At 55.3% G+C, this 16,487-nt stretch overlaps 1 protein-coding gene across 2 annotated transcripts in view; it reads left to right on the forward strand.

Annotated features, from left to right (window-relative positions):
• The window catches only part of LOC140419828 (tubulin polymerization-promoting protein family member 3-like), a 164,505-nt gene that overhangs the window by 114,253 nt on the left and 33,765 nt on the right, over nucleotides 1–16,487 (forward strand). The window contains exon 1 of one of the 2 annotated variants that reach the window (XM_072503860.1): nucleotides 12,054–12,158. The exons of the other annotated variant lie outside the window; for it this stretch is intronic. The gene's annotated coding sequence lies outside the window, so the exon portion shown is untranslated. Of the gene's footprint in view, nucleotides 1–12,053; nucleotides 12,159–16,487 lie in introns of those variants that run through there. 2 annotated transcript variants of the gene reach the window in all.

The following is a 16,487-nucleotide window of genomic DNA, read 5'->3' on the forward strand; positions in this document are numbered from 1 at the left end:
GCTCTGTCTTGTCCTTTCCTTCGCTCTGTCTTGTCCTTTCTCTTTCTCTCTGTCTTGTATTTTCTCTCTCTCCCTCTGTTTTGTCCTTTCTCTCTCTCTCCGTCTTATCCTTTCCCTCTCTCTCTGTTTTCTCTTTTCTCTCTCTCTCTGTCTTGACCTTTCTCTCTCTCTCTCTGTCTTCACCTTCCTCGCTCTCTCTATCTTAACCTTTCTCTCTCCCTCTGTCTTGACCTTCCTCTCTCTGTTGTTTTTTCTTCCTCTCGCCCTTTCTCCGTCTCCTGTTCCTTCTGTCATTCCCGATGACCCCAGTGAATGAGATAAGGATGAATTTTTAGTCTAACCCTGCCCTACCCTGCTCCGCCTCAGGCGAGATGCTTCCAGTGAACTGCTGACAGGCGGGTTTTGCTGTCACTGTTGCCTCAGCAACAAGTCAAACACACAGCACAACACCAGGGTGCCAGTCCCCCGAACCACAAGAGGAAAAACAAGAACTGAGAAAGAAATAGCGAAAGTTCAGAGGATCCAAGAGTTGTGGCGATGGGGGCAGGGCAATCAGCGACCGGCCCAGCAATTGGGAGCGCACATGGAGACCTGTTCTGGTCCAGACAATTGAAAGCCACGTTCCAAAGCTGAGGTCTTGTCACTCCAGTCTGTAAGATTAGGAGCAGGAGTAGGCCATTCGGCCCATCGAGCCTGTTCTGCCCTTCGATGGGATAACGGCTGATCTGCTCGTGGGCCTCAAGTCCTCTTTTCTGCGAGTTGCCTCCCCCCACCCTCTCCGACTCGGGCCTTGAATATATTCGGCGACCCGCAGCCTCCGCTGCCTCTCTGGGGGAGAGGATTCCACAGACTGACCTCCCTCTGAGAGAAGAAATTCCTCCTCATCTCCGTCTTCAATGGGAGACCCCCCTCATTTTTAAACCCAGCCACTCCTCCCGTACTAAATCCTCCCCCACCGCCCCCACGAGGGGGAAACATCCTCCCAGCATCCACCCTGTCAAACCCCCCCTCCCCCTCGGAATCTGATCCGTTTCAATAAGATCTCCTCTGGTTCTTTCTAAACTCCAATGGGTACCGGCCCCGACCGGCTCAACCTTCCCTCATCGGACAAACCCCCTTCATCCCGGGAATCGGCCCCGTGAACCTTCTCTGAACGGCCTCCGATGCCGGTACGTCCCTCCTCTCAGGTAAGGAGACCAGAACTGTGCCCAGTGCCCCGGGTGCGGCCTAACCAAGGCCCCGTACGGTTGTAGCCAGACCTCCCTAGCTTTAAAACCTCATTTCCCCCACCCTTTGCAATGAAGGCCAACGCTCCATTTGCCTTCCTAATGGCTTGCTGTACCTGCGTGCTGACCGATTTGCGATTCATGTACAAGGACACCCAGGTCCCTCTGTACCGCAGTGTTCTGCAGTCCCCCTCCATTTCAGCAATACGCTGCTTTCCTGTTCTTCCTGCCGCAGTGAATCTTCTCCACACATTTTCCCCTATTCTGCTCCATCTGCCAAATTTCAGCCCGTTCACCGTCTATTCCACTTTGCCGTCTCTTCCTATCCTCCTCGCAACTTGCTTCCCCGCCTATCTTTGCGTCGTCAGGAAATTCCAACTCCAGGAGGCCCAGCCCCTTTGTCCAGGTCATGGGCCAGGATTTTGAAGTCACGTGAAACGGGTCGGGAAGTGGGAGGGATTGGGAGCGGGGTGGAGGAATAATTGCCCAGAGGCCCTTTACGTTTTCGCACCAATCCGGACCTGCTGTGGGATGAATTGTCCGGGGCAGGAGCCACAGGTGAAAAGTTCCGGCCATTAATACATGTTGAGCTGATCCTGGCCTCTGGGCAAGGCCGAGGCCTAAGACTGGAGCCCAAGTTCAAGGGTCACGTTTGGCTCTCGCTCCCCTCGACCAGACGGTCACAGGCTCCCCACAAAGCCCTCCAGAGACCGAAGCCCCCCTCCCTGATCCTGGGCAGACACTCCGCGAGGGAGTGCCGCGCAGTCGGTCGTGCCGTGCTGCCCTGCGGATGAGACGTTAAAATCAGGAGAGTCCCACCCCCCCCACTTGTCTGCCCGCTTGCACGGGTGCGAGAGATCTCATAGCCTCCCCCAACCCCAATCCCAGTGGCCCCTGGATCCCATATGTAATTCCTTAACCCACTGTTCTAAAAACAGACTGTCACTGGCGACCTGTGTGTCACCTGATCTCATCTCGCGCATGTGGGTCTCCTGGAGAAACATTCCGTACGCCCCCAGACTAAGGAGCAGAAACCTGTGCTCTTTTGACCGGGGCCCACAGGCCCCGCACACATTCCAGGTGACCACCCCTGCTGAGGGTCTCTCACCTTTCCCCCTCAACCTCGAGTCAGCCATTACCACCACGATAGGCCAGAGCTTCACCGATGATTCCCAGGCCACAGGCCCACCTAAGATGGCGACCTGTCCCACCCAAATGGCCACTGTTAGTTCCCCTCCCCTCAATGTTGGCAGACAGCCTGCCGCCTCCACTAACCCCCCCCCCCCCCCACCCCCACCCCAGGTCCCACCTATTTCTTAACCAACACCCCTCCCCCATGGTCCTCATCCCCAACCATTTTAAACGAAACCTAAGCCGAGGGAAGCAAAGTCCTCCCCCCTATGTTATTCTCCAAGTCTGAATAAAGATTGTAGACTTCCAGTTAACACAAATACTTTATTCAGTAGGTTCGTTCTGTTTCCAGAGCTTAACTAGGTGTAATACAGTCAAGAGGTATGACCAGGGAAGCTAAGGTAAGCTGCCTATGCTGAGCTGGCTCTGTCTGCTGCTGCTCACTAGCCCTGTGCTTCTGAAAGAGGCGGATCCTACCTTGGGCTGGACCCCTTATACCCGTCTCTGATGCCCTCTAGTGATGCTGTGGCTGTTACATCTGTGCTGCAGTCCCTGGTGTATGTGCAGATGTATGTACAGATGTACAGATCACTACACCCACTGCACCGTCCCGACAACTATGGAACTTGAACAAGAGAATAAACATGAAAACAGAACGGAGGCTGTGCTCCTATCTAACAGTCAGACAGAGTAGACAGTCAGAGACTTTTTCCCCGGGTGGAACACACCATTACAAGGGGACATAAATTTAAGGTGAAAGGTGGAAGATATAGGAGGGATATCAGAGGTAGGTTCTTTACCCAGAGAGTAGTGGGGGCATGGAATGCACTGCCTGTGGAAGTAGTTGAGTCGGAAACATTAGGGACCTTCAAGCAGTTGTTGGATAGGTACATGGATTACGGGAAAATGATATAGTGTAGATTTATTTGTTCTTAAGGGCAGCACGGTAGCATTGTGGATAGCACAATTGCTTCACAGCTCCATGGTTCCAGGTTCGATTCCAGCTTGGGTCATTGTCTGTGCGGAGTCTGCACGTCCTCCCCGTGTCTGCGTGGGTTTCCTCCGGGTGCTCCGGTTTCCTCCCACAGTCCAAAGATGTGCGGGTTAGGTGAATTGGCCAATGATAAATTGCCCTTAATGTCCAAATTGCCCTTGGTGTTGGGTGGAGGTGTTGAGTTTGGGTAGGGTGCTCTTTCCAAGAGCTGGTGCAGACTCAGGGGGCCGAATGGCCTCCTTCTGCACTGTAAATTCAATGATAATCTATGATTAATCTAGGACAAAGGTTCGGCACAACATCGTGGGCCGAGGGGCCTGTTCTGTGCTGTATTTTCTATGATCTATGTTCTAACCAACTCTGCCATTACCCCAATCAACTCGAATCAACACAAACAGTAAAGCCACCCGCACAAAACAGCCCGCCCGCACCCCTCAAACCGAGCCCGTGGTCTCTGATGGAGGTTTCAGCCTGCTCCGGAGTTTCGAAGGAAAGGTCATTCCCAGCTTCGCCGGGTACACCACCCCAAATCGCCGCACTGCTTGATTGTACAGGACCACCTTCACCGGAGGACAGGCCGCCCGTCGTCTCGCCCACTCAGTGCCGATGTCCTGGGAGATTCTTACCATGTTACCGTCCCAATCAATGCCCTGCCATTTCTTGGTCCACGTTCCTTCCTTTGGGAATTGCGGAACCGACTGATCACCGCCCATGGTGACTCATCCGGCCTCGGCTTCTGCCCCACGGCCCGGCTCTCCCTGTCCGGTTACGGCATAGCAAACACCGCGGGCAGGATTAACCATTGCCCGGCGCCGATGTCGTAATCAGCGATTGGGTGGAGAAATCGGGGGGGGGGGGGGGGGGGGGGGCGCCGGTTTGACCACCGGTCAGCCATGCTCCGCCCCCCCCCCCCCCGGAAATTGAGTCACTGCGCCGCGCGCCGCTGTCGTCGGCTGGCCCTCCCGCCCATTCTCCGCCCGTTTTCGGCGCGGGAGCCGGGGGTTTCATTCCGCACCACTGCGAGCCCCTTACCAGTCCTGGACGTTTTCCAGCTTACGCCACTCGCGAATTCTCCGTTCGAGCCGGCACTTAGTCGCTGAAGCAGAGAATCCGGCCCCTCAAATCCGCCCACCAGCTGAAAAAACTTTGCAGAGAAGTGTTCAGTTGGTCTTGAGCACTCGACTAGCTCCGGCAAACCCAGGTTCCAAACCCAGCAGTCTCAGGTTCATACGCCTGCACCTGTTCTCCATGTCACCTACTTTTGCCTTGAGGCCCTTATTTCTGTCGCCGACAAACACTATTTCAGCTTCTCTCTGTGCCTAGCTCTCTCTCTCTCCCTCTCTTTACCTCTCTCTCTATGTTTCTCTCTATCTGACTCTCTTTCTGTGTGATGCACTATCAATTACGACGAGACGAGAGTAGAAGTAATCGAGGCTTTATTACACAGAGATGTGTGGCCTCCTATAGCTGCTGCCGAAATGGCTGCAGTTCGGAGAGCACACACATTTATACTCCGCCTACTGGGCGGAGCCAGCAGGCAGGGATCTACCTCCGCACCTGTAGTACAGGGGCCTTACCGTAATACCCATATATACAATATAATACAACAGTGATGACTACCACATTCACCCCCTGTTAAAAATGAGTCCAGCGGGAGTGGTGGAAAACTATTTACATACAGATTGGTTTTAAAATTACAGAGAAGGTTACAAATTCAGACGGTCGGGTGCCTTGATCTGTCGTTGAGAGTGTCGCAGTGCTGGTGGCGACTCAGGCAGATGCTTGGTCTTCGGTGACTCCGGGAGCGTGTCGACATCTTCTTCATCCCCGGGTGGAAGCAAGGGGAGGACGGATTGTCCTGGAGCGGGGGCTGTGGTGGGGTGCGCCGAGGGAGGGGAGGGTGGTGCCAGGGCAGGGGGAGGGGCTGCGGGGACCCAGCTGGTGCCAGGTCCCTGAGGGAGACTGTGTCTTGGCGGCCGTCGGGGTACACTACGTAGGCGTACTGCGGGTTTGCATGTAGCAGCTGTACCCTCTCAACCAACGGGTCCGCCTTGTGGAGTCGAACATGTTTGCGGAGGAGAACAGGTCCTGGAGCTGCCAGCCACGTTGGGAGCGAACCCCGGAGGTGGACTTCCTGGGGAAGGCAAAGAGACGTTCATGGGGGGGTTTCGTTAGTCGCCATGCACAGGAGCGACCGAATGGAGTGAAGTGCGTTGGGGAGGACCTCCTGCCAGCGGGAGGCCAGGAGATTCCTGGACCGTAGGGCCAGCTGGACGGCCTTCCAGCCCGTCCCATTCTACCGCTCCACCTGCCCGTTTCCCCGGGGGTTGTAGCTGGTCGTCCTGCTCGAGGCAATGCCCCTGTTGAGCAGGTACTGGCGCAGCTCATCGCTCCTGAATGAGGATCCCCGGTCGCTGTGGACGTAGGCGGGATGGAGTAGGGCAGGTTGCGGGCCTTAATGAAGTGATAAAAGCGGGTGACCCCTGGGTGACAGAGATCGTCGTGCAGAGTCCGGAGTCAGTCCACCTGTGCGCTGGCACATGTACCTCGGGATAGGGCATCGGGGGGCTCGTTGAGCTTACCGGGGCGATACCAAATCTCGTAATTGTAGGCGGAGAGCTCGATCCTCCACCTCAAGATCTTATCATTTTTGATCTTGCCCCGCTGTATGTTAAACATGAAGGCAACTGACCCGTTGGTCAGTGAGGAGAGTGAATCTCCGCCCGGCCAGTTAATGCCTCCAGTGCCGCACAGCTTCAACAATAGCTTGGACCTCCTTTTTGACAGAGGAGTGCCGAATTTCGGAGGCATGGAGGGTGCGGGAAAAGAATGCCACGGGTCTGCCCGCCTGGTTGAGGGTGGCAGCCAGAGTGACGTCTGATGCATCGCTCTCGACTTGAAAGGGGAGGGTCTCGTCGACTGCGTGCATCGCGGCCTTGGCGATGTCGGCCTTGATACGGTTGAAGGCCTGGTGAGCCTCGGCCGTCAGTGGGAAACCGGTGGACTGGATGAGTGGGCGAGCCTTGTCTGCATAGTTAGGGACCCACTGGGCGTAGTATGAAAAGAACCCCAGGCATCGTTTGAGGGCCTTGGGGCAGTGGGGGAGGGGGAGCTCCATGAGGGGGAGCATGCGATCGGGGACGGGCCCTAGAACTCCGTTCTGAACCACATAGCCGAGGATGGCTAATCGGTTTGTGCTGAACACGCACTTCTCCTTGTTGTAGGTTAGGTTGAGGAGTTTGGCGGTGTGGAGGAATTTGGAAAGGTTAGCGTCGTGGTCCTGCTGGTCGTGGCCGCAGATGGTGACGTTATCCAGGTACGGGACAGTGGCCCGCAGTCCGTACCGGTCAACCATTCGGTCCATCTCCCGTTGGAAGACCGAGACTTCGTTAGTGACGCCGAATGGAACCCTAAGGAAATGGTAAAGGCGGCTGTCTTCTTCAAACGCTGCCTTGCAGATGGGGAGCGGGTGGTAGGCAGATTTCAGGTCCACTGTTGAGAAGACCCGGTACTGTGCAATCTGATTGACCATGTCAGATATGCGTGGGAGGGGGTACGCGTCGAGCTGCGTTTACTGATTGATGGTCTGACTGTAGTCAACGACCATCCTGTTTTTCTCCCCCGTTTTCACCACTACCACTTGGGCTCTCCAGGGGCTGTTGCTGGCCTCGATGATGCCTTCCCGAAGCAGCCGCTGGACCTCTGACCTGATGAAGGTCCTGTCCTGGGCGCTGTGCCGTCTGCTCCTGATGGCGACCGGTTTGCAATCCGGGGTTAAGTTTGCGAACAGGGAAGGTGGGTTGACCTTTAGGGTCGCGAGGCCGCAGACAGTGAGGGGGGGTAGGGGCCCGCCGGATTTCAGGGTTAGGCTCTGGAGGTTACGCTGGAAGTCCAGGCCGAGTAGCAAGGCAGCACAGAGGTTGGGGAGGACGAAGAGCCGGAAGCCGCTGAACTCGACGCCCTGGACGGTGATGGTGGCGATGCAGTAACCCCCGGATCTCCACGGAGTGCGATCCGGAGCCCAGGGAGATTCTTTGGTTAGCGGGGTGTACCGCGAGGGAGCAGCGCCTTACCGTATCGGGGTGGATGAAGCTCTCAGTGCTCCCGGAGTCCAGAAGGCAGGATATCCCATCCCCGTCGACCTTCACCTTTGTCGAAGCGGTCGCGAGGTTGTGCAGTCGAGACTGGTGGATTGTGACCTAGGCAAGATGCGGCTGGTCGGCAGCGGTTGCAGGCGATGAGCGGCCCGATGAGGGGTCCTGAGACGGGTACGGTGGCGGTGCCCACAGGCCGCACGTGTCCTGGGGCAGGGAAGATGGCGGTGCCCATTGGTTCTGAGGCAAACAAGGTGGCGGCGTCCATGGGCCGCACGTGTTGTGAGTGGAGCAAAATGGCGGTGTCCACGGGCCGCACGTGGCCTGAGGAGAGGAAGATGGCGGCGCCCATTGGGTACACGTGGGGGGTGCCGGGACAATAGTGACGATTGAGTGGGCCTGGCACACTGCAGCGAAATGTCCCTTCTTGCCACAGGCCTTGCAGAGCGCACTCCGTGCCGGGCAGCGCTGCCGGGGGTGTTTTGTCTGTCTGCAGAAGTAGCACTTGGGTCCCCCAAGGTCGGTTGGCTGCCGCGCGGCGCAGGCGTGGGGTTGGCTGGGGGCGGTCGCTGTTGGGGTCCACGATGGGGTGGCCGCTGGCGGGGTCCATGATGCCGAGGAGGGGTGGGCCGTGCGGTCGGGGGCATAAGCCTGTACGTTGCGTGAGGTGACTGTGAGCGAGAGCGCTAGTTTCTTGGTCGCCGCGAGGTCAAGCGTAGCCCTTCTAAGAGGCGCTGGCGGATGGAGGCCGACCCTATGCCCGTAATGAACACGTCATTAGCAGGTTAGAATGTTCAGCGGCCGAAACGGCCTGGCAATCACAGTCTCTCACCAGGGCAAGCAGGGCACGCCAGAATACTTCCACAGACTCACCGGGAAGTTGGTGCCGCGTGGATAGGAGGTGCCTGCCGTAGATCTTGTTGGTCTGCTGAGCGTAGTTCTCCTTCAGTAGCGCCATGGCCTCTGTGTAGGTAGGCGCGTCCTGGATGAGGGGAAAGACATCGGAGCTCAGCCGCGTGTACAGAATCTGGAGCTTCTGTGCTTCTGGATTGGGCCTGTCGCAGACCCGATGTATGCTTCAAAGCAAGCTAGCCAATGTGTGAAGTCCTTTTTGGCGTTGTCTGCTGAGGGTGCAGCTGTAGGCGATCCGGCTTGATGCGGAGATCCAGCTTTGTAAAATCTCTGTGTAATAAATTGATGCACTATCAATTACGACAAGACGAGAGTAGAGAGTAATCGAGGCTTTATTAAGCAGAGATGTGTGGCCTCCTGCAGCTGCTGCCGAAATGGCTGCAGTTCGGAGAGCACACACATTTATACTCCGCCTACTGGGCGGAGCCTGCAGGCACGGATCTACCCCCGTACCTGTAGTACAGGGGCCTTACCGTGAAACCCGTATATACAATATAATACAACAGTGGTGACTACCACACTGTGCCTGTCTCTCTGTCTCTCTCTATCTTTCTATTCATCTGGTTCTCTCCCTCTCTGTGTGCCTGTCTCTCCAACTCTCTCTCTCTTTGTCTCTCTCTCTCTCTCTGTCTCTCTCTCACTCTCTCTGTGCCTGTCTATCTCACTTTCTCTCTCTCTCTCTCTCTCTCTCTCTGTCTCTTTCTGTTTGTCTATCTCTCTTTGTCTGTCTCTCTCTGTGCCTCTCTCCTCTCTCACTATGTCTTTCTCTCTGTCTGTCTCCCTCTCTTTATCTCTCTCTCTCGCTCTGTGTATCTCTGTTTCTCTCTCTGTCGCTCTCTCTCTGTCTCTCTCTATCTCTCTCTAGGCCTGTCTCTCCCTCACTCTGTTTGTCTCTCTGTCCCTCTCTCTGTCTCTCTTTATCTCTCTCTCTGTCACTCTGTCTATCTCTGTTGCTCTCTCTGTGTCTCACTCTATCTCGCTATGCCTGTCTCTCGCTCACTCTTTGTCTCTCTCTCTCTGTCCCTCTCTCTGTCTCTCTTTATCTCTCTCTCTGTCACTCTGTCTATCTCTGTTGCTCTCTCTGTGTCTCACTCTATCTCTCTATGCCTGTCTCTCGCTCACTCTTTGTCTCTCTCTCTCTGTCCCTCTCTCTGTCTCTCTTTATCTCGCTCTCTGTCTCTCTTCTCTCTGTTTTTCTCTCTCTGTCTCTCGCTCTCTCTGTCTCTCTCGCCCTCTGGACGCGATCGAATGGTCACGCTGAACCCGGAAAGCAGCTCGCCGCCGGCGCAATGTGGCCAATGGACGCCGGGAAACCCCGCTCCCGGGATCTACCCGGCTCGCAACACCTCGTCAGATCTTACGTGATCTCCTGAGACGTCGCAATGTGAATCCGCTCAATGTGGGCGGGGCCATCGTTTACCAAATCTGCATATTAGAGCGAGGCAGCTAGTCTCACTTTAATGTGCAGATTCCCGAGGTATCTGAGGCTTTAAGATCTATTCTCTTCACCTCGGAGACCTTGGGTGAGCTCTGTTAGGCCCTCAGGGAAAAGACTGTGGAGGACGTTGGGTGGTTCCCTGAGCAGACTGCCAGAGTCATCTGGCAGAACGCCTCATCACCAGAACTTACAAACAAGCACCAAGACCTAGCTTGGCTGGTGGTGAGAAGGGCCCTCCCTGTCAGATTCTTCATGCACACCCGAAGTCCCAGCACCGTCGCACGCTGCCCTCGGATTGGCTGCGGGGGAGATGAGACGGTCACCCACCTCCTTGTGGAATGTGCTTTTGCAAAGAAGGTCTGGGGAGAGATGCAGTGGTATTTGTCAAGGTTCATCCCGAGCAGCTCTGTGACACAGGACTCTCTGCTCTACGGACTGTTTCCAGGGACACACACCGAGACAAACATCAACTGCTGCTGGAAGGTCATCAACTCGGTGAAAGACTCTCTTTGGTCTGCCCGAAACTTGCTGATCTTCCAATGAAAAGAACTCTCCTCGACCGAGTGTTGCAGACTGGCACATTCCAAGGTCCAGGACTACGTGCTGAGGGACGCACTCAAGCTTGGGGCAGCTGCCGCCAAGGCGCAATGGGGAAAGACCACTGTGTAAAGTCTTTCCAGCAAATGTACACCGAGGGGCGGGTAACAGTGTAAACCCCCCTCGGTCTGGGTCATTAACACTCCAATGTGTAAAACAAACATGACAATGTAAATGTTTAAGAAGGAATTGTAATGTAAAGAGCGATATGTGTGTAATGTTATCAAAATTGAATGGAAGAAAGTCAAGGGAATGTGTAACTCTGATGGAAATGTACAGTCAAGACAATTCGAAATGCTCTGTAATGTTTATGATAGATTTTATGAATAAAGTATATTTTTTGAAAAAAAAAGAAAAAGAAATTGGTCTCCACAAACAGGGACCAGAGGGAATAGCACATGTGGGGGTCTCCCAGGGGATTGGAGACCCCGAGGTGCATTCACTTTGGGCAGGATAGCACTGCTGGTGCCCAGGTGGCACTGGCAGCAGCACTGCCAAGGTGCAAAGCTGGCATTTTTGATGTGGGTGTAATGGGTGTTGGGGGTTGTGTGAGGGGGGAACCCGGGACCCTCCCATAGTGCAACACTGCGAGCGGAACTCCTCAGTGCACAAAATGGAGCTCCGCGCAGCCTCAGCCGCACGTTGCCCGTTGAGGCCCCTTATCAAATGCGAGTCGCGTTTTATAGCCTTGTGTTTCTCTGCGCAGCGAGGGCCGGGAAACAGGCGGCTAAATGCACTCGCCAAGGGACTTTGTTCCCTTTTAGTAAAATTGCCCCGTCTGTCTATCTCTCTCTCTCCCCCCACCCCCCCACCCCCATCTCTGCACACATGGGGCTGGAGCTAATGCCCTCCCCACCCACCCCCCTACCTCATCGAAGAGTATTTGAAGGTGGGGGCGGGGATTATTGTAAAATACAGTGCGTGGCCTTCCCACCCCATCCTGCCCGCCCCTGCCCCATGATGCGCAATCAATTACTCTCGAGACAAGGTGAGTCATAACTAATAGGCTTTAATCTGCTAGAACTGTACCCGGCAGCTTTGATACAGAAAGTGAAGGCTGCTGGGACGGCATGGGTTCTTCTACCCCGCCTCTCAGGGCGGGGCTATGTACGTTAGCCAATGGTAGACTCCTGGATCTAGCCAATGGTCATCCATCTCTCAGGTACCGCAATACCTGGTATTACCACACCCCATCTCACATTTTAGCAGTGGAGGGGGGTCAGGCAGTCAGTCCGTCTGCCTGCCCTGGAGCCTGTTGTGCCTCATCCCGCCCCCGTCACCCGGTGTCTGGCAGCTTTAACCACACGGGCTGAAATCGGGCATGATTAAGGGGAGGCCGGGGGGGGGGGGCCTTTGACTGTGCCAGTTTAACCTTCCCTCCGTGCCCCCACCCCCACCCCGGCCATCCCCAGCTTCTCAAACCCAGCCAACCGCCCCCCAGCTCAGTCCGGCCTACACAACTTCCTTTTCATCTGAGACCAGGCGTGCAGTCCCGGCGGTGGCCACCGCTCGATCGTGGCGCTGGTGGGACGACAGAGCCGTGGGCCCATCTGAGGTGGGAGATTTCCTGCCCAGATGTGGGGGAGGGGCAATGTGGGGGGCGAGGAAGGAAAGACGCTTTCCACGTAGAGGCGGTTTCCAACTGGAGGTGGCAGGAAGCAGACGCTTTCATGAATAAACCTACTGCCCGGAAGAGTCTTGCCGCCTAGTTTGATACCCACGATAGAAATAACAAGGGGCTGCTTAATGACCAAGGAAGCCGGGAGGTAGGAAGGACAAAGATTTATTTTACTTTTAACATAAAGTCTTCCGGGGCAGTGACGATCTGCAATCGCAGTCCCCCAAGGGACAACCAAGGCGCCGGTCCCTGCTCGGGCCAGCTCTTATGCTCGGTTTCCAAGCCCCAGCTGAGTGGGCCACTGCCCGCTATACGGGTAGCTCGTAACCCCCGGGCCCAACAGGGAGATCCATAATGGTTTTCCTCTTGGGCCTTGTGGGGGGTTATGACAGGTAGACATAATCATCGCTTATTGTCACAAGTCGGCTTCAATGAAGTTACTGTGAAAAGCCCCTAGTCGCCACATTCCGGCGCCTGTTCGGGGAGGCTGATGCGGGAATTGAACCGTGCTGCTGGCCTGCCTTGGTCTGCTTTCAAAGCCAGCGATTTAGCCCTGTGAGCTAAACCAGCCCTTTGTGAGCTAAACCTTTCTCGAAGCCGTCAGCATGGCCTCAAGATCAGCAATTCTGGCCCCTACAGGGTGCCAGCACGGCACTGGAACGACCCTCGCTGCTGATTCCGGCGTCAACTTGGCACCGACGCCAACGCGCGCATGCTGAGTGCAAAGATGTGCAGGTTAGGTGGGGTTATGGGGCTAGGGCGGGGAGTAAGCCGAGGCAGGGTGCTCTCTGAGAGGGTCGGTGCAGACCCGATGGGCCGAATGGCCTCCTTCTGCACAGTGGGTGTTCTATTATGAGGAAGGAGGTAAGGCAGAATAAGTAATATGGGCACTACCTTAAAGAGAGTGGCATCGGCGCACATTTTTGCAGGCGGAAGGCTGTTAAAAAGGCACACGGGCACCCTTCACAGAAACACGGAGCGGTCGAGGCGTAGGAGGCCATTCGGCGTATTGTGCCCCCACTGGCCTTGGCTTTGAAAAGTCCGGTCAGACCCTTAGCGAGAAAATAGTGTTCGATTCTGGGCGCCAGGCATCAGGAAAGATGTCAAGGCCTGCATCTTTAATTCACTTGATGAAGACATGGGCGTCACTGGCCGGGCCCAGCATTTATTGCCCGTCCTTAATTGCCCCTTGAGGAGGTGGTGGGTGAGCCGCCTTCTCGAACCGGCTGCAGTCCCTGTGTGGTGTGGGTAACACCCACAGTGCTGTCAGGGAGGGAGGTCCAGGATTGTGACCCGGCGACAGTGAAGGAACGGCCGATATATTTCCCAGTCAGGATGGTGAGTGTGGGGCTCGGAGGGGAACTTGCAGGTGGTGGAGTTCCCCATGTGTCTGCTGCCCCTTGTCCTTCTAGATGGTAGAGGTGGTGGGTTTGGAAGATGCTGTCGACTTGGTGAGTCGCTGCGGTGCAAGTTTGGTATTCTGCGCAATGTGGGTCGCTGTGGGAAACAGGCCACCAGGTACCCTCCAATCCCTGACCCAAGGCTTGAGAGAAGGGCCCCCAAGATCCAACTTGTCACTTGTCACTCAAAGGGGGGTGGTTGGATAACATACACCTCAGTGGGTACAGCTAAAAGGGAACAATTCTCTCTTGTCTGGTACCCTTCTGCCTCTCCCTGAACTCTCTTCCTCAGAAGGCGGGGGGTCATTGAACTCAAGGCAGATCAGACGATCCACCTAACCTGCACATCTTTGGACTGGTGCACAGGAACAACTTGAAATGAAAACCGCTTATTGTCACAAGTAGGCTTCAAACGAAGTTACTGTGAAAAGCCCCTAGTCACCACATTCCGGCACCTGTTCGGGGAGGCTGGTGCGGGAATTGAACCGTGCTGCTGGCCTGCCTTGGGCTGCTTTAAAAGCCAGCGATTTAGCCCTGTGAGCTAAACCAGCCCTTTGTGAGCTAAACCTTTCTCGAAGCCGTCAGCATGGCCTCAAGATCAGCAATTCTGGCCCCTACAGGGTGCCAGCACGGCACTGGAACGACCCTCGCTGCTGATTCCGGCGTCAACTTGGCACCGACGCCAACGCGCGCATGCGCAGTGGCTCCCTTCTCCGCGCCGGCCCTGACGCAACAAGGAGGGCCGCAGCCCGAGAGGCCGGCCCGCCGATTGGTGGGCCCCGATCGCAGGCCAGGCCACAACAGAGCCCCCCCCCCGCCCCCCCCCGGGGTCGATCCCCCCCACAGGCTGTCCCCGGACCCTCCCACCCGAGGCCCCGCCGGCTGAGAGCAGATTAGAACGGCACCGGCGGGAGTCGGGCTTTTTGTAACCCATCCCTGGCCGAGAATCATCGGGGGGGAGGGGGGGGGGCGTGTAAAGTGGCCCCCGACCGGCGCCGCGCTGATCAAGCAGGCGCCAATGGCGGTGATTCTCCGCGTCGGGGTGGCGTGGCGCGATTCGCGCCGGTCGCGGGGATTCTCCGGCCCGGCCCCGGGCTGAGTGAATCCCGCCCACTATCTGTACCTGCCACTATATTCCAATCGAGCAACCCAATACAGTTCAAGTGCCACTTATAAATATAGTTAACGAAACAGGTTTACTTACGTATCCGCGCAGACCTTTGGAGAGAGACCCTTTCAAAAAGCAGATCCAGTGCTCTTCTGTCTTGTCAGACCCTTCTGCTCAACCTAACAGAATTTGCCAAAACCACAAAACTACAGACAGACCTGGCTCCTCGCATAAACTTTCCCATCTGCAATAAAAGTAATCTTTATTAGTCACAAGCAGGCTTGCATTAACACTGCAATGAAGTTACTGTGAAAAGCCCCCAGTCGCCACATTCCGGAGCCTGTCCGGGTCACAGAGGGAGAATTCAGAATGTCCAATTCACCCAACAGCACGTCTTTCGGGACTTGTGGGAGGAAACCGGAGCCCCCGGAGGAAACCCACGCACACACGGGGGGAACGTGCAGACTCCGTACGGTCAGTGACCCAAGCCGGGAATCGAACCTGGGACCCAGGCGCTGTGAAGCAACAGTGCTAACCACTGTGCTACCGTGCTGCCACAACTAAGATGTCCCACGGCCTGTTTAGCTGGGGTTTCGACACCACTGTCTAGCACACTGGGCTAAATCGCTGGCTTTGAAAGCAGACCAAGGCAGGCCAGCAGCACGGTTCAATTCCTGTACCAGCCTCCCCGAACAGGCGCAGGAAATGTGGCGACTAGGGGCTTTTCACAGTAACTTCATTTGAAGCCTACTTGTGACAATAAGCGATTTTCATTTCATTTCATTGCACTCCCTCATAAATTATCTCAACCCCAGGATGCCTCAAGCAATCAAAAAAAATGTCCCATTAACCTCCTCTCTGGAAACAAGTAAATAGTCAGAAACCGTGGTTGTCTCACTTTTTAACGGCTCTTTAATCACAGCTTGAGTGCGCACACTGCCTGGATGGATTTTAATAACATTGCTGCCACAAATATAAAATATAATATTTAACAATTTCTTACATTCGCCACATCTGGAATACGCTGGCTGAGACTGTGGTGGAGGCAGGTTCAGCCAAGGCTTTCCCAAGGGGAATTCGGCGATGGTTTGAAATGAAATAACGTTGCGGGGGTGACGGGGAGAAGGCGGGCATGATGGGCTGAATATCCTCCTTCTGCGGTGTACAATTCAGCCGGTCGGGCCTGCTTCCCTCATTGAGTACCATCGTGGCTGATCTCAGGGGCTTCGACTCCACTTTCCCGCCTGCTCCCCCTGTCCTTCGATTTCCAAGGGAGACTAAAACTCAGTCCCGGTCTTGAAAGTGTTAGATGAAGAAGCGTCCAAACTCCCCTGGGGGAGTTTTTCCTCAAATCCCCCCCTAAACCTCCTACCCCTCACCTTGAACTTGTGTCCCCTGGTAACTGACCCTTCAACTGAGGGGAACAGCTGCTCCCTACCCACCCTGTCCATGCCCCTCATAATCTTGCACACCTCGATCAGGTTGCCCCTCGGTCTTCTCTGCTCCAAGCCTATCCAACCTCTCTTCATAACTTAAACGTTCCATCCCAGTGAATCTTCTCTGCACCCCGTCCAGTGCAATCACATCCTTCCTACAGTGTGGTGACCAGACCTGCACACAGTACTCCAGCTGTGGCCGAACCAACGTTCTACACGGCTCCAATCATCGCCTCTCTGCTTCTGTAATCTATGCCTCGATTGACAAAGGCAAATGTCCCCTCTGCCTTCAGAGATCTATGGACAAACACGCCAAGGTCCCTTAGTTACTCACACTTCCCAGTGTCATGCCATTCACTGAATATCTCCTTGTCAAATTGCTCCTCTCAAAGTGCATCACCTCACACTTTCCAGGGTTAAATTCCATCTGCTACTTATCCGTGTGTATCCTCCTTTAACTCACTGTTAACCACTCGGCCAATCTTTGCTCATCCACAAACTTACCGATCCTACCCCAACATAGGCAGAAATGT

The sequence above is a fragment of the Scyliorhinus torazame genome, chromosome 5 (assembly GCF_047496885.1).
Source record: "Scyliorhinus torazame isolate Kashiwa2021f chromosome 5, sScyTor2.1, whole genome shotgun sequence".
In the NCBI taxonomy this organism is placed as follows: Eukaryota; Metazoa; Chordata; class Chondrichthyes; order Carcharhiniformes; family Scyliorhinidae; genus Scyliorhinus; species Scyliorhinus torazame.